Here is a 19,104-nt window from a genome sequence, read left to right on the forward strand (position 1 = left end):
GAACAATTAAAAATTTCAGGTCACCTTTAAATGACCTTACATTACAAAACGGCTAATATGATGCATTTCAGTAAAAAGCATGAATTCATATTAAACAATGTGAAAGCAAAAGCCTACTTGTTACCTTGAAGTGTCAGAATGATTTTGAAAACAACTCCTTTACGTTATCAAATGCATGAATGTCAGCCATATATCGCTGGCATGAATAATTCTCTCTGTGATAAGAGGTCTCTGGTATCATCCTGGCTAAACTTCATTTTAACAAGTTCCCATGTAACGTCAATGCATTTCACCTCCCTATGTTTCCCAAACAGCCCATGCAGGAAGCTTTTTACGTATTCACTTTTAAGAAATACGTAAACAAACAAGAGGCTGGTGAGTCTTGTGGCGCTGTGCTTTTAAAAAAAAAAAGAAAGCCTTTTAGGATGCGATGGTGTATTTTGATGCAATCATCTCTTCTCAAGTTATAACAACATCACACTTTTGAAACTTCTCCTCACCCACGCACCTCAGAGTTAAGGGAAAACCTTTGGTAGTTTAACTTTTTTATGTATTTCTTGTTACATAATCACGACTACATGCGCTGTGTGATGTGTTTGAACATTGAAACCATGGAGAGATTTGGAAAAGATTGTGCATGTAATATTTTAAACAGCAGTATATGCTGCAGTCATTTCCAGATACAGTAAAATATGCCCCATAAACAACTTCATGCTTGAACGAATTCTTGAACGTATGCTCTGACGCTTTTGCAGTGTCCCTGCCCCCAGAGAAAAAAAAAATGGCAAAATACGCTTAATAATAGCAGGCAAAAAGCCTTATAGTTATTATTGTTATTATTACAACAGTATGGCAATAGTGTCGAAATAACACCTTTGAAATGAGTTTTAATATATGTATAACGGTTTCAACATGTTTTTTGGCGATTGTAGCGATATCGTGATACAGCAATAGTGTCTTGAGCATGACTGAGGAGATTTTGGAGATAATAATATCCATGAGGAGGGCATTTGTTATGGGAACAAAAAAGGTATTTTTTTCTTTCTTTCTTTTTTGGTGTCTTATTAACACACATAGACCCATGCACAGACACAAACACAGGCTCAAACGCTTATAGGCACACAGTTTCTGACATAATTCCACTTGATTTAACTGTATGTGTTGTTATATTTCAAAGGTGACAAAGGTTTTCCAACCATCACAAGAAACATTATTGGAGAAACCTTTGTAAATTGATTTCTGTTTGACGCTGGTATGACATTATTCTCTGTTATGAGCTGCAGAAAATGAGAAAAGGGAAAATAACCATGTCTTGACACCAAATGGATTGTTTAATGAGACACAGGCCAGTTCAAGCCAGAGATATTATTTTTGTCCATCCCATACATTGCGACAACAGGCTCAACAACATACTGTATAAACCGGTAAACCAACTGACACCTTTGAAGCTGAGCTTACTGGAATATTGTCCCTAGAAAATTATTTTTTTGTATTGTATTTATCAGACAAATCTTCAGGCGTTTCTCATTGTCTCATCGATTTCAGGGTAGTCACCACAGTCTGCTGTGTGACATTTGCATCAGACAACAACAGAGCAAATATAGAAACACTATTTGTTTATATTACCTGTTAGCTCAGCTTGACATCTTGGGATGTTATGATTGATGAGGTAATACAACAGCTCTCAAAAGACTACAAAAAGTTTCCATGTAGAGACAAAATGACTGAGCTTGTTGTCATCAGCTTCCAGAAAATGTTTGGATGGGCCCGGAGGATGATGAGCAAGTTTCAAAACACCCCCGCCATGCACTCATGCACACACACACACACGAAAAGACACCAAAATCACGCACGCACACGCACACGCACACGCACACGCACACACACTTCACATTCATTCGTCACTATTTATAGCTCCCACAATTAACCAGCAGCCTCCTTCATTAGCTTGTCTGCATTCCCAGAGACCCGTCGCGGCCCTAATGAATGGGCCAAACAGGTGTTCCTGAATAATTGGGGCATAACTGCCACCAACACCGGTCCATGCTTTCGGGTCCATATGCTTCAAGCTGTCCAAGTACTCTCACGCACGCATGTATGCACGCACGCCTGCACACACGCACACACACACACACACACAAGCCACAGCATCAGCACCCGACCACAACCCCAGGCCAGCCCAGGGAAGCCGACAAAGGGGGACAAAGGGGTCAGTTACAGGCCCAGAATTGGGTTCTCATTACATGTATTGAATGTCAGATGACCTTGTCCAAGGCCCAGCCAAAGCTGTCAGTGGCCCTGGTCCAGCCCATAGCAAATCCCAGAGTTCTCGTAGATGAGGCATGTCTTAGTCGCCAGCCAAACCACACACTGAAAAGAATCTCACCAGGACCAATAAGGCCGGACCAACAGGTGACATTCCTTTGATGAATGTTATGTGGTTTTACCGTAAGTGAATTTGAGGAATTGCATCTATTGAGGTTTAGTTACAAAGCCAGGCATTCAATACATACTACATATTCTGTATGAGGTGGAATGCTTAGTCTTTTTGGGAGGACGCAAAAGAAGAAATGAGTGGTTAAATACATCACATTTCTTATCTTTTCTTTTGGATAATGACACAGAAAGCTCAGCATGTGTGGTCCTTTCAAAACCAAAAACGAACTGCAACCCACCCCCCTCCCCACCCTATATTTCTCTGCCTCTTTCACACATTTGTGTATTTCCAATTTTGACAAACTCAAGATGACCGTGTAGTTATATAGACTTTTTTCCATATTGTTTCATAATCTTACTCCAAAAACAAGGAGAGTGGCATATCAATCGGCCAACAAAATTGCCTTTATCTGAAAGAATGCATTGTGTCCTCAGGCAGGAAAAGGACGACATCCTTCAAACAAACCAGCAGTAAAAGAAAAATGCGCAGGCGGAAGCTTTTGACTGTATGTATTTTTTAAATCCCCCAAAATAACTAAACCATCAACTCTCCCCTTGGGTGTAAACATGACTAATCCTTCAGCAAGGCTCATCTTTTTCCCTTCACCCTTTAGAATGATGGATGCTCCGCCTGCTACAACATCTGTCGAGTAACAAGTGTTAGACAACATTTTCCCCTCGGTTATCTCCGGTAGGGACACCACTTCAATGTTTGAAGGTGGCACCTTACACTTAAAAAGACATTTTCTATGTCTTGAATTGTCTTGTCATTTGTGTGATTTCTTGATGTGAGGGACATTACTAAGACATTTTTCCATAAGGAGAAGCGAGGATGTTTAGGAAGTGCCGTTGATGTTAATTTAATGTGCCAGGTGACAACACTAATTCTGAGGAGAAGGCTCACTTTGGAAGGCTGCATTACATAACGGCCATGTAAACAGCTTCTTTGGCAAACAGAGTGACGAACATAATGCTGTACTATTAAGCAAGGTTACATAGGCAATATAAAAGAGTAAATATTTAAACCATATTTAGTGGTAATTTTAAGGTGAAGTGCTCTAAAATATGTGCAGAAGTCTGACCAATGATAATCCAAGCGCAAAAGCATGGTCATTAGTTTCTTAAGGTTACATGAAGTAGGCTCTGCCTCTCTCTTTAAAGTGCATCATGGTCACTAGAGGGTTAAATTATTTTTTATTCCCGGGGGCGAACATTTGCTGTTTAACGAGGTACATGCCTCCATAAATGTAGGCCTATGCTAATCTGGGAGAGATCAAAAACTCCTTTCAACCACACCAAGTAAACCTTTTCTTAATTGCTCTTTGTGTGCTAGAGTAAAGCTGGGAGTAAAGCTTTGTAAAACGTGTTCAACCAGAATTATGTCAGCTTTATTTGTTTAAACTTTAGGCATGCCTTTAGCATGTTAAGACATAGTGGGCTAGGGATTTGTTTTTCCTTCATTTAAAACAGTTAATATCCTCTTGTTTCTTTCTTCAAGGTATTTCACATGACAAATATGCATTAGGTATAACATCTCAAATGGTTGTGAAGAACAACTCTAAATGTGTTAACATAATATACTTAACAGCTTGACTGAAAGACAACAGATTGTCCTTGAGAGAAACCCATTTTCATCCAACATACAATAGAAACAAGGCCAAAAAAATAATCTGTTCCCTGTCACTGGTAGTCAAGTACATATTCTAGTCTGATTTTGTTCTGTTTTCTTCTGATATACTACATTTCTGCACCACACAGCCTATTCAGTTGCTACTAAACACAGCTGTCATTTCCAGATATAACCTTTAGCCATAATTGGCATAGACCACAGACATTCTCACAGCATCTCGCCTGGCCTGGTCATCATCTGCTGATAGAGGAAGGTGTGACCTTTTTAGTCTTTTAAATCCTTAGCTCCTCATCATAATTCACCACAAATAACAATATACACAAAACTAAAAATATAGCTGTGTGTTCAGTGTGAAGTGTATATGCCAATTATATGACGATGACTATGATGATGATGATGATGATGATGATGATGACGATGATAATGTTGATGTATAATACAGGTAAATAAATCTACATTTGATATCAATACAATCTTTAGGTAGGATATTTTCACCATTTAGGGCCAAAAGTAGCATGGTTGATATCAAACACCTTGGTTCACCACAGTGGCAGAACAATTTAACATAAGACCCAGGCTGCACTCTTTCAGTCACTCAAGCTAACTTCGCCAGCTCAGAAAGTAGGCTACGCTGCTTCATTTTCCATAGCAAGAATTAAAAAAATCATCCCTTACCTGAGATGATTCACGCTTGTGGTGGTATATTCCCTGTCACACTCTATTCTTTTAAACATGTTGGTTAGGTAGGATTTTAAAACAGAAATTCAACTCATGGCTGTTGCAAGACGGTGAATTTCGCTTTTACTTAAATGTCATGGACTAACATCACTCTACCTGCCAAGATCGGTCTGGTCAGACCCCCTTGGTGAGGGGGAGAAAGTGGTGAGGATGTAGGCTAAGCGTAGTCTATGTAGATCATATCCCATCATGCATTGCACTATTTTAAGCAACATTTCTCAAACAGAAAGCCACTTTTCACAAAGTTATCACTTCAAAATATTACTCTTCATTATTTTTTTATTTTATTGTTAGATTTTATATTTAAATGGGACACCTGCAGCACCAGGATGGATTGTAGGATGACATTATCGAAGGGTGACTCTGATTCTGGGGAGGGGCTCTTGGCCCAGGGCGCCTCACCTATACCATAGCTCCGCCCCAGGTTCACCAGACACAAAGTGGAAGCTTAACTGTTTTAATAGTGCAGTATGGCAACTTCAAAACCTTTTTTATTTAATCAGTTTCTATTCCGGTTTACTGTGTTTTGGCTCTGTATGGCGAAACAACAGAGGTATTGTATGACCTTAGTGACAGTTAGTGATAGATTGAAGACTATCAGACTCTATTAAAGGCTTACAGCCAGAGGTGTTTTGCAGCAGGCCATCACAGTTGTCAAGATACCCATTAACAACTGCTTAAGTGCCATGTTCACTTGTTAGAGAAGTCCACAGCCTGGTGTAGGTTATGGTCTACCTCATGACATACAGAGAGTTCGATCTGTGTCCAGTTTCAACCATTGCCGTGTTTTTGGTAGTAAAAAAGAGATTATACTGTATGTGCTTGTTAATTCAGAGTTCTATGTGATTTAATATCATTTTGCCAGTGATTATATATTTACTTGTCTACACAAGTTTCTCAAGCTTATCATTAAAAGGCTGCTACATGCATGTACTCGAAGAAATATGTATGCTGGTCATGAAAGCTGTTCTTGAGGTCAGAACAGGTGATGAACCAAAAGGAAAAATGTGTGGGAGTAGGAGTCAGTAACCAGCACTCTACCGCTGTGTTACCCTTGACCAGAGGCCAATGACCACACATTTCCTCCACGGGTACGGAGCCCATTTCACTGTATGTCTACATGTATACCATGCAAGCTGAATCACATGTCCTGATAACTATCACTAGGGCTATGTTAGGACACTGTCAGTCATTAAACCATCTCAATTTGAATCCCAATATCCTTGTTTGTTTAAGTATTGTATTGACTATCACATCCCAGTGATCATCCTTGTGGTACTGTATTGACTGTCACAGCCTAAAATAGCATGTTGTACATAATGTCAGCATGGCTGAATGCCGCCCTGATAGCCTGATCAGAGAACATAAAACATTGATATTCAAACAGTATGCAGTCATCATTTATTTATTGTCTTATGACTACCATAAAGGTTGCTAGGTCCTTTGCATATCATCGTTCAGAGCTGAAGAACTTAAGTCAGCACTTTCCAACCAAGCAGTATTTTCTCTCAAATGGCAATTTAGCTAAAGAATGTGAAGTTACCTGAATAATAGATGGAGAGATGTCGTGGGAGACTATGTGAATGATTGAGAGGGATTTTGATTGTACCTCCTTTGGCTATGTTTGTGCACATTGCATATCTGCAGTGTTAATTCGTCACTAGGAGAGAATTACATTTGGCTCTCTAAGTGTTGAAGTCATGAACTAAGTATCGCTGTGTATAGTATGTAGATGACATTAAAGTTGAATTGTATTTTTTTTTTTCTTTTGCAGCTACTGTGCCAAATTCTAGTAACCAAAGTGTATAAATGATAACCCTGTAGACCTATGGTCATAAGGGCACCCGTTCTGGCTGTACAATACTATACAGTATGTGAACCACAGGTGAATTATGAAAAAATGAAAATGAAAATAAGTCAAGTATCTTATTTTATCTGTTTGGATCCATTACCAAACTATTAATCCAATCACACCCCCATCTTTTATTGAGAAGCAGCTGCATGCAGTTGTTTACAGACTACGGACAAGTGGCTCTGACCAGGACAGAGGCAAAGATGGCTTCCTACAGAGGAAAGCAATCTGCCACGGCATGTGGTGAAGTCACCCGAGCAGATCTATCACAGGTCAACATCCTGCCCTCAGCAATACCGTAACCAGAAATAATAACTGAGCTACACGTTTTCATCTGCGGGATTGCAGATATTTGTTACCAATAGAAACCATCGCCTTCCTCTGGCTACTGCACCTTACGCCTGTGCAAATATGCAGAGGGTATATAACTCTAGACAGTGACAGCAAATGCTGTGGTATTTCAGTAAGCGTAACCAGTCAGAACTTTGTTCTGCTTTGTGCATTTTGCGCAGGGTTTTGTACCCCATAACCAAGAGAGCGTGGGACTTGCTGACTGCTCTTTCCTTTCAGGGGGTACAGTATTGTACATCTGCCTACTGCTGCTTTTGCAGTTATGTATGCACAAAATGTTCCTGCAGGCAGACCTACAGGTGAGCTATTTCCTACTGAGCACAGCACCCTCTCTTTAGGAATGTTCCCCTAATATAATAGCCCATGTAAAAAATATGGTAATTTGCATACCAGCCCCGGAAGGCAGACACAAAAGGGGGAGGCCTAATATTGCACAGCCTTGTACAAACACTCGGTTTTTCTTACAAAGTAGACAACTACCGGAACAGTTGTTTTACACAAAACTTGAAATTGAGTTGTAATGTTTGTACAGTCTAAAAGGAGTTTTCGTCCATCCATTTTGCCCAAGGAAAGTGTGATATACATGCCATTTCCTTTCCACATGGCAGTAACTGAGGCAGAGACAGAGGAATTAGACCATAAAGAGACATAGTTACTTTTTTGGAGTTGTGTAATAGTAAAATGAGCATGCTTATTCTGGTTAATATGCCTCATAACTACTGTATTATCAGTTATTTCTGATGCGTCATTTTTCTTTGGTTATGTTTAGTTGATATAATTTACTATCATAAAGGACTGAACATATACATTTTGTGTCATTAATGGTCATGATATGTCATGCTCACTTTATAAAATCCTCCTGTCACCCTCATGGCACCTTCAAATGAAGTGTTACCCAAGATGCAGTTTGTGCGAACGGGGTGTTCAAGTGATTCCCCAGCTGAGGCGGAAAGTTGAATTTCACACTTGACGGTTATGGTGTGACTTCAAGGTCAGTCTAACTGTTACAATGGATTGAATCCATCAACTTTTCATTCTCTTTCAAGCTCTTTGTGATCACACATTCTGCTGGGGTAACCTTCCACAAACTTTGTACAGCACACTGCAGGATATCTTACTGGCCTATCCCCTATGGCAGAACCTATGAAACTTAATGAGGGATTCAGGGCTTCCCAGTGGGGCAGCCAACTTTTTTTAGCTGATTCATTCACTTTGTGATAAGCTGCATATTTTACTTAGGGATCAGTTTCCTTAACTAATGTGAGAAAATGGGGAAAATTATATAATGGTAATCTCGCAGAGTAGAGAGATTTGTACAGAATTATGGGAACACTTCAGTTTTGTTTTTGGTGAAGGCCTATGGACAGTACATGAATCAGAATGTAATAATTATGTATTTGTGCTCTACATACCAACCCCTAACCACAAGGGACAGTGCAAGAGCATAGTGCTTTATTGTTAAACTCTAATCAGTGTTAAAGGGACAGGGCTGGACTGGGACCACAGACTGGCCAAGGCAGTTTTGGCATAGGGGCCTAGACCAGCCCCTCACCCCCACCCTGCTACATGCCACAGTTATGGGCTCAGTCCACTATATGTTAAGGATGCACCGATGGGCTGCCCAGTCTAAATTGTGGGTCGATCTCTAAAGCAGTGGTTCCCAACCAGGGGTACGTGTACCACTAGGGGTACGCGAGCACACTGCAGGGGGTACTTGCAAAGATGTATTTTTAACAAATGTCTGGAGCTTAGTTACATTGGAATATACTAGAAAGCGATATAGAACATGACTTAGGGGGTACTCATGGCACAACGAAAAGGCTTAGTGGGGTACAAAAGAAAAAAAAGGTTGGGAAACACTGCTCTAAAGCCTCGTTCACACACGTCGCTGCTAGTTACTCGCTCAGCAAATTAAGTCAATAGAATGTCTATGTGTTCCAGGGAAACGAGGAGGCGAGTAGGCGAGTAGTGTACAAGCGATGTGATGTGGGCGGATCCAGAGTTGAAAACATTTTGACTTCGAGCGAGGCGAGTAAGCGAGTAACCAATTGGCATGGGGGCCGCTAGGGGGGGAAAAGTGGTACAGATTCTAAGGGCCCAAGCACCGAGAGGGGTCCTTAAGGGGGCCCAAAACTTCATGGGGCCCAGCATTTCTGGCAGCGCCCCTGCCAATTGGAATGCAGAGTCTGGTCTCGCCTCTGCATTGGCAGTTAGAGCCGCGGGAACGTTTAGCAAACATTCCATGAGAGAGTGGCGAGTAGGCGAGCGAGCGAGAAGCTAGCAACTAGCAGCAACGTAAAATGTAGCTTAAGAATTTGAAGAAATTTGAAACAAGCAACTGAAAAAAAAACATTAGTCCCTGATGACTATCAGTCCACTGGTAAAAGGCCCTTTATAGATTATTAGTCCAGCCCTGAACAGGGACCTTAGCATTTAGCATAGTTTAATCAACACTACATGTATCTTTCAATGCATCCACAGATTCATCCACAATCTGCCAGACTGCCAGTCCTAAAATGCAGTGCAGTCTGACTTGAAGGTATGACATTTCCTTGAAGGTTTTAGGAAGAGTGAAATACAGTCAAAGCTTACTTTCTCATCAACTTCAGAAACTGCACACGAAATATCCTATACGTGACACAATCACACCTGTGCAGTTCTGTCAACGTGATATCCACCACAAAACAAAACCTTCAGCGCGTAACAGTGTGATATGTGAGATGCTGAAGAATTCTTGGAAATCTGCAGGATATTAGTGAGGGTATGGAGTCACCTGACTCTCATCACCTGTCACTGGGATCTTACCTCTGACAAATGGCACTGATTAAGGAAGAGTAGAACCTACTTTCGTCAGAGTTTTGACTCTGATTTCAGTCACCACTTTAAACATTTTGATGGAAATTCATCTTTAACATGTAAATTGTGTTAAAAATATGTATGAGGTTTTTTTATTCCACTATGAGCAAAATGACAGGGTGATGAGATTGGGCGATTTTTTTCTGCTACTGAGAGTGGATTAGGATTCTTAACGTAGCACCAAATGGGGAGACGTAATGAGGTATGTAAAAGGCATGAGAGGATTTAGCAATTAACACCTTTTCAGATGTCCATGTTTTCCTTAATTGGAGGACTAAAATGTGAATATTTTGAATGCCATTCTGTCAAAGCCATGGTGGTGAAAGTTCCAATTATATGTAGTCCTCATCCCACACAAGCTGAACAAAAGGTGTTTAGGCCTTAGTGGTAATTACCTTCCTTTCAGAGAACATTTTATCATATACATCGGCCATATTTCCTACTCTACTCCCCCATGATTTCGACTGCTACTGGTATTTACGCAGAAAACAGACCTTTCAATTTGAAGTACAATGATTTGTTTGTATTGAGATCAACTGATTGTCCTTCACATCTCAAACTGTCTGTAAAAAGTATGTGCCAGTTATGACTAAGCCGATTAACGTGAACACAGCATGGATGAAGCCGTCCTGAAGGAAGTCATGTGTAAGTGTTGTTTATCCTATAGGTCCAGGCCTAATACAGCACAGTACTCTATGAATAACCCTGTCTAGACACGTTTGTTCCCTGTGGTATACAGTAAATATGGAGTGTACAAGTACTCAGGGCCACTTACAGCTTTTGCTGGGCCCAGGACAAAGTCATCTGAAAGGGCCCCCTATCCAATACATACAATGTAATTGGGACCCAATTCTGGGCCCCCTATCCCCCCGGGCCCGGGACAACATACCCCTTTGTCCCCTCCTGTCGGTGGGCCTACAAGTACTAATAGATTTCCCTAACCCTGCTGGTGCTTGGTAACACTTGATCTTAGCGATACATCTATTAGCACTAATAAATACAATGTGCCTGTATAAGTAACTTATAAGGCATGTACAAAGCAAAATCAAACATTTGTTAGGCATGTATTCACAAATGTCTTGTTCATGCACAATAAGGGATTTATTACCAATTTAACCTTAGTAAGGACCTAGTAGCCCTTAGCGTTTGTTTAGTACATGCCTTACAAGTTACTTATGCAGACATTAACATTGTATGTATTAGTGCTAATAGATGTATCTCTAAAATAAAGTCTTACCTAGTGCTCAACTAACTTCCTCCATCTCAGAAGAGATGGACCAAAGCATAGGGCATTGCAGGGTCCATGGCAAGCACGAATAGGTTCAGCTCCACATGGTCATCAATTGATATTGTTGGACCTAAGCACAGAAAGTGCTTCAAGAAAAATAAAATATTTAGGAAATTATAAATATACATTTAAGTGCTTGTATCCTTGTTTGGCTTTGGCTTCGGCGATCCTTGTAAGTCCAGAGGTATGGCTGCTCTTGAAGTACACATCCTAAAGTCTAGCTATGAAGGAAACATTGGCACAGAGATCGAGAAACTGTGGCATAACTGACAGCCTGTTTACAAAACTTTTACTGACAGTGGGTTTATCCATGCAATGTTTGGTAGTATGGGTATATCCCTTCGTTTTGACCATGAAAGCACGCAATGTATATGTTTCGATGGAATGTTTTTTTCTGAGACTGGTCAGAATATACATTTACATAAAAGATATATCACTTACCAGAACTGGATGGCCAACTCTCGAGGGGTCAGCACACTCGACGTAGTCTTTGCCAAGTTAAAGCCTTTTTTGAAGAGTTTGCATGGCAACCTTCAGTCAATGCAATCTTGGCAGAGTCTTCTGACAAACAGCACAACACAGAGTTCCTCCTTTTTTATTGATTTTTAGAACTGCGGGGCAAGAAACATGAAAATTAGAACATCCCCACCGTCTTATTTCTTTGCATAAGCTCTCCAACTCCAAGGGGGAAATGAAAATAATGTTCAGTGAAGCACTGAATTCTTCGCTGCCCTTCCTAGGGAAAACCAAACGCACCAGAGGGCCTCAACCTCAGCACCACAAACACAAGTAGCAGCAATGAGCCATGGGAAAAACAACCAGCGTGACAAACTGTCAGGCTGAGACTGTGACCTGCGGGTTAGCAGGGCCAATTCCTCACGCAGGACACATTATCCAGTCACAAGTCCTCAGTCTTCCCCGGTGTTAGAAACAAGGGCTGGAGGCAGGAGAGAAGTGGAGGAGAATGAGGAGGAGGAGGAGGAGGAGGAGGAGGAGAGCAGGACTGCAGTGCAAGATTAATACAAAACAAAGAACAGAAAGGAAAGAGTGCGAAGAAGAAGAAGAGCAGAGCTGTAGTAACACCCACTTCAAAAAAATCAGACCACTGACAACGTGGGCTCTGCTAGAAGCAGCGAGAGTCCCACTGCGGTGTCTGTCCCTTTCACGAGTCCCCCCTCTTTCTTTCTTTCTTTCTTTCTTTCTTTCTTTCTTTCTTTCTTTCTTTCTTTCTTTCTTTCTTTCTCTCTGAGGCTCTCGCTGCTGCTCTCTCTCTCTTTCCCCTCTCTTGGTCCAATCTCGCTGGCAAATCAGAGGAGGCTGTGTGCGCTGAGTGACGCTGAGCTGATGAGAGCTACTGCCCCGGTTCACATCCAGCAGCAGTCTTAGCTCAAACAAACGCCTGTTCTGTCACTGCGCTATACTGCATCACATTAGATTCAAGCCCCCCCACACCAACCTCCCTCGTGCCTCCTCTCCTCTCCTCGTCACTCCTCTCCTCTACTCTCCTCTCCTTTTCTTTCCTCTCCTCTCCTCTCACGCTACCCCCGCCTCCTCCTCTTCTTCTTCTTCTGCACACACTTTCCTTTTGTTACTCTCTTTTTCGTTCAGCTGCACACACACACTCTCACACACTATGTTTTATGGACACATTTTTTTTCCTTCCCCTGGTCTGCTGCTCACTCTGCTCTGCTCTACTCCTCTCTCATCTTCACTCCTCTCCTCTCATCTTCGTCTAACTCATTCGCTCTCATTCAGTCACACGTGAAGAGACACGCAGGAAAGGCGGTTAGCACGGAATACAAATAAGCTCCAGAGTCCTTAAAGACACACTTGTACTAGAGAATCTGACATTTGCTAGACTGGACTAGTGCAAACGGATGCATCTGGACTCAGACGTACAGTATATGCCTGTGCCCACCCATATGCTCTATTGAGCCAGAAATAGCGACCTGAATGACATGAGTCAATGCATAGAGAGGCATTTAAGAGGCGTTTATAGTGAGATGATAAACTCATGATGATACACAGTGAAAATCCCTGGGCAAAACATCTGAAAAAAAGTAATTGGAACTATACACTATTTAACTACAGAACTACTACTATCAATGCATGCTTATTTTTTGCAATATAGTACTGTATAGAAGAGTAGAATAGCCATAGAAGTCAATACAAACAGTAAAATTATAAGCTGTTATATTAACTCTGCTGTTAATTCTATTTAATTCTGAATTATTAATTCGGAATTAAAAGTGTGTCGTAAAAACGTAGTCACACATTTCAAAGGTCTGGATAATGCAGTTGTCTGTCACCTCAACTCAATTCCTACTCTGAGACATCGGATGAAATGTAATAGAATATTTTGGCAATATCTCTGCAGCGACTCTTTCAGTTACCATTTCTGGGGATGGGGGTGATGGCAGCTGGGGTGTGGGCTTTGTATAAGAGAGGTCAACATTCTCTTGGTCAAGGTTTGCTGTTTCTCTTCAGACCATTTTTGCACCTCATTTAATTTCCCTTTTCCTGGGGGCTGGAACCGAATCAGTTATCTAAGGCCATTAACGTCTGAGATTTGCTTATCATGTTTCCATGACAGCTGAGCAGCACGTATATTGACGGCCTGCAGTCGGTGCCCTTTCTTATCAACTAGCTTTCATACGAGCTGCCGTTTTCTCGTTTGCCGTCATGGATTATCCTTTTCCAGTGTTAACGGCACTAGGTGCCACAATCTAATGTACTTGTTCTCTTGCTGCCTCAGTGTAATATCTTATCTTAAAGACCCAAGCCTTAAACCCCCAAATATTGGCAGTGAAAATGTAGATAATGTTATCACATTTGGTGACGCTCAAAACAAAAAAAGATGAGGTGAACATGAAAAATAAACTAAATCACAGAAATTGTATATGCGTTTCCATAGCATTGTGCCATGGCATTTTAGGAACTGTTTCACAATACAAACCTTTTCACCTACATAAAATTGGATTGCAATATACTATATCACCCCCACTGAGGCCGACTGAAGACATCAATTCTGTTTATAAGTTAGAATGGATTCACCAGTCCTTCACCCATAAATAGGTAGTGTACAGTGTGTCACAGAAGTGAGCACACTCCTCACATTTCTGCAGATTTGTAAGTATATCTATTCATGGGACAACATTGAAGAAATTTCCCTTGCAACAGTAGCCAGCAAACAGGGTATATGACTGCTTCAATTTATTGTTCACTCAAAATAATTCAAATACAGCCATTCATGTCTCAAAATGTACCTTTCAAAAGTGAGTAGACACTATGTTAAAATTCTATAGAGAGGATCATGGTTTGCTTCAGTAGTCACAGTACAAAGAGGTTGACATGCATGTTTGTTTTGGTGAAATTCAGCTGTACCATGTTGATGCTATTCATGCTGCCCCAAACCATGTCAGTCCCACTATATGCTTGACTATAAGAATGGGACTGGCACTTTGGGCAAATCACTTGGTTACCACCAGCCATAATTGACACCATCTAAAGCAAATTTCTTTATCTTTGTCTCATCACAGACAAACAGAGTGAGGATAGGTATTGCTAGAACCATGTTGTGTGGTCTCATGACACCAAGATAAACAAAGTTGTTTTTAGATGGTGTCATGTCAAGCATGTGTTTTGGTAATCAAATAAGTACTGTACATTTTAGAAATTAATGGCTGTATTTGGCCTTATTTCGAGTAAACAAATGTTGTCCCATGAAAAAATATGCTTGCAAATCTGCAGAAATGTGAGGGGTGTAACGTCTGTGGCACAATATATGAATGTGTTGTTCTGCAATCCAAAGTAAATGCTTTGTTTTCCCGCTTATTTATTTGAGTTGTTTGTTTTATCTGAGATTTCTTGCTGTCTTAAATACAGTTAAAATGAGTGTAAAATAAGTAGCCTAATACTCTTTGGTTAAAACAAATCCAAGAACTCTTACATGGTTTGCAGTAAGAATACATTTCTAATGCAAAGGTATTTATGTCTATGTGCTTCTTTGATGTTAACAGTATCCCCCTGGGCTTGCCTCAAGTGGAGTCTTCCCTTAAGCAGGGATAAACAAAGGTAGCCCATATCTTATCACATGTAGTAGTCTCCTCGGGCACTGTGGCTGTGTAGTGCACTTGGGGGTGTGCAAGCTACTGCATATACAGTATATGCTTTTATGTCTATTTAAAGTTCAAGTAGAGTATAATCAAATATTTCTGCTAATGTCAGTCAATTTTATATAGCCTAACTCCTTGTATCCGAAAGGTACAACAGAATCAACTCCTCCATGGCAAGATTTTAGTTTTGTTATTGCTGTTAGTGTTCAATAGAGCATTTTCCGAGCTCCTATTGTCCCAATGAATACACAGAGATCATTTCAACTGAGGCCATTTTCTCTGCTTTCTTTGCACCACCATGAGCAGTGGTGGGCGATTTTGAGAAGTGAATGTTCTGCTGTGTATTGGTTTTTATCTCAGTGGCTGACAGAGGTGATGCTGCTAATTAGCTCACCTAAGTAGGTGAACAGCTTTACCACATTATCGGCCTAACAAACATGTGGCCTTGGTCTTTTGCTCTTGAAGCCCTCTGAAGACAAGGCCAACTTGGTAATTAAAGTGAAACAAGATATGAAGTTAAAACAAATGAATGTGAATTGAAGTGAAGTGAATGTAATATCAAATCATTACAGTCCTATGTCAACACCAAACTAGCAAAAACATAGCCTGTAACTTGGGGCAGCTAGTTACTGGCTGGAGTAACTGATTGGATCAAAGAGTCACAGGATCAGATTTCATACCTGTAGGAGAAATGTGGGTCGAGGAGTAAATACCGATTGCGCTCTCCTGTGTCCTTGTCCATTGCTGACTACCCTTGTTCATCTAAAATGTACCTATAGTGTATGCATCTAAACCTATTCAAGGGGCAGTGTCTGTGTACCTATACATTTGAAATAATCTTGGATAACAATATCAGCCAAGTGTAATGTAATGTGTTGAAACCAGTGTTACAAATGTCTGGCCATAAAATATTACATTACCATGGTGACCCATATGTGAGTGTTAGGTGCTTGTGCCACAACAGCTACCAAGCTTTAGAAACTTCAGAGAACCAACAACATGAGGTTTAAGATATTTTGTTGCATACCGTATAATGTCACAACACAACCTGACAAATTTGAGTGACCAGAGACCCAATAGATACTTGGCAACACTGAGTGCAGCTTGGTAAATCATCAAGGGCTCTTTTAGACATTTTGGCTGCATAGGTGGACAGGACACCCCTGAACTGGGCACTTGGTTGAGCCACTTGTCTGACCTCCAGCCTACGAGGATGAAATATGGAAGAGATTTTTCTGGCAGTGAATTTAACATGACTGTACACACTCATACAGTTCCATTTCCAAGTGTTTGAAATGGACCTCAGTGACCTTCATAACTCCAACATGTGAGACTGTCTGCAAAACCTGCTTTGAAAGAGCATTTGGAACACACAAACACAAACACACTTACTAATGCAGACTAAAAAGGAGGTGAACTCAAGAACACTGTGGGCATAATGTAAAAGGGCAACGACCTATGTGTTGGTAGAACTCGGTATAGGCCTACATTTCTTTCTGCTGGTATTCATAGACAGGTATTTCTTTGATGTTCACATCGTTTGACTTTTAACTTACACATATTCCCTATGTTCCCTATACTATCCTCAGACTGCTTGCATAAAACACTGGGGAAATGTGTTGGCCAATGCATAGGCCTATATCTGCTGTCAGATAAGTATGATGAAAGGCTCCTAGTTTCAGATTAGTGCACTAACCTTCAGTCTACTAACTAACAGTCTACTGTTCATTGAGTGCGTTTATATGCAGTTCAGTATCCCGAATATGATCAGGATACTACGTATTTGCGTTTGAGGATATAAACACCTTTTCCCAATTTCAGTATCCTAAATAAGCCCTTATTGGGGATACTGAGAAATCGGGATATGCTAGATGGAGTATTCCGTCAGAAGTCGGGATACTGACGCATGTAAACACCTTATCCCAAATACAGGGGCTTCCCATAGAACGCTGTAGGTATCCAGGCTACACGCATTTGAAGAGAATTCTATAGCGACCAAGACTGTAGACTGGGATATAAAGCTCTGTGCTCATATAAGCACCTTATACCGGATATGATCTTAACCGGGATAAGCCTCATATTCGGGATACTGAACTGCATGTAAATGATCTCACTGATATTTGGAAGAGTTCATTCATCAGAACATATACTGTATGTGGAACATGTAAGGGCTAATTTGTTCATTAATATACTGAAATGTATGTAGCTTCCTTCTATCCATTACATGTTGCACAGTAGGCCTACGCTGGAGTGTTGTTAACTGAACTATTAGATTATACTTTGCGACCAAGCATCATGTTTTAAATCTACACCTGCTGTGCTGTAATGTATTTGGACAAAAGCAACTGAACTGATTTCGCAAATATCTATAAGCATTCGGCTACTCACTGTGCTCTGACGCTGTAGTGGTGGTGGCTCAAAGCATTGAGGAACCACCCGCAATACGCTATAGTGTGCAAAACATTACTGTATGCTATATATTATTAAATCATGCCCTACTTACTACAACCACAAAAGAAGGACGTGCAAATCTCAAATCTCTTAACACCACTGTGCAGAACATCCAAATCCCAAGTCCTCGTCTTTTCATACAGTTCCCTGAAATGTATTTTTCATGCTACCAAGCCACAGGTTCTTTTCTGTTCTTCACTGGCTCGGCGTAGTTTTCTGGCTTTCTAACCCTTGTGAAAAGTTTGTCTAATTTTGCTTTTGGCAATGCCTGTATTCAACCTGCTCAGTATGGCTCTCAGTGTATATGTGTGGGAGAGTCCAGTGAAAAAATGCATCCAAATAGTACCCAGTCCCCAAAGGCAATGCAATGCAGGCAGTCTGCGACTGCAGGGGGTCTCAGGCCAGATTGATGAAAGTGTAATTATGAAGCTCTTGACTAGGTGATGATGATGACAGGTTTGCTCAGCTAATCATGAGTGCCACTGATGAGATCACTCAGGTATGGAAAAACCCACATAAATGAACGGGGAAAGGAGACGCTGGATATGGAGGCTTATTTCCATGCATGTATGCACATGTGCGCGCAAACACACACACACACACACACACACACACACACACACACACACACACACACACACACACACACACACACACACACACACACACACACACACACACACACACACACACACACACACACACACACACACACACACGCACACACATCTGATATAGCCCTACCCGGGGATCCTGGGGGATACCATACTTTAATGAAAATGCAGCAATTATGTTGGCTTTCTTTCTTTCTTTCTTTCTTTCTTTCTTTCTTTCTTTCTTTCTTTCTTTCTTTCTTTCTTTCTTTCTTTCTTTCTTTCTTTCTTTCACACACACACACACACACACACACACACACACACACACACACACACACACACACACACACACACACACACACACACACACACACACACACACACACACACACACACACACCATTTCATATAGAAGAACAATACTCATACTAGCAGTTAAAACGTTAAGGTTTGCCAAAGGGCTAAAAAAATTTAAACTAATTGGACAAATCATTGAAAATTATGATAGTGAATGAAATACCAAAATGTGTGGCGAAATATAAAAACACCAGCCATAGGATGAGTAGGTTTTTAATATACTATATTTGAATTGCAGATGTCATAATCATGGTAGTTCATAGTGTATCATTTTGGATACACAGAACTATTTAAACAGCAACCAAGATGTGCTATTTTTGCCACATACATATTTCATCACTTTTTTTATGGAGCTGTCACACAGAAGCCCTCTCTCATTTTACTGCTCGCTGCATTGCACACAAATCCACTTATCTCTCACACAGTGGGCTTCC

Source organism: Engraulis encrasicolus, chromosome 4, assembly GCF_034702125.1.
Source record: "Engraulis encrasicolus isolate BLACKSEA-1 chromosome 4, IST_EnEncr_1.0, whole genome shotgun sequence".
Classification (NCBI taxonomy): domain Eukaryota; kingdom Metazoa; phylum Chordata; class Actinopteri; order Clupeiformes; family Engraulidae; genus Engraulis; species Engraulis encrasicolus.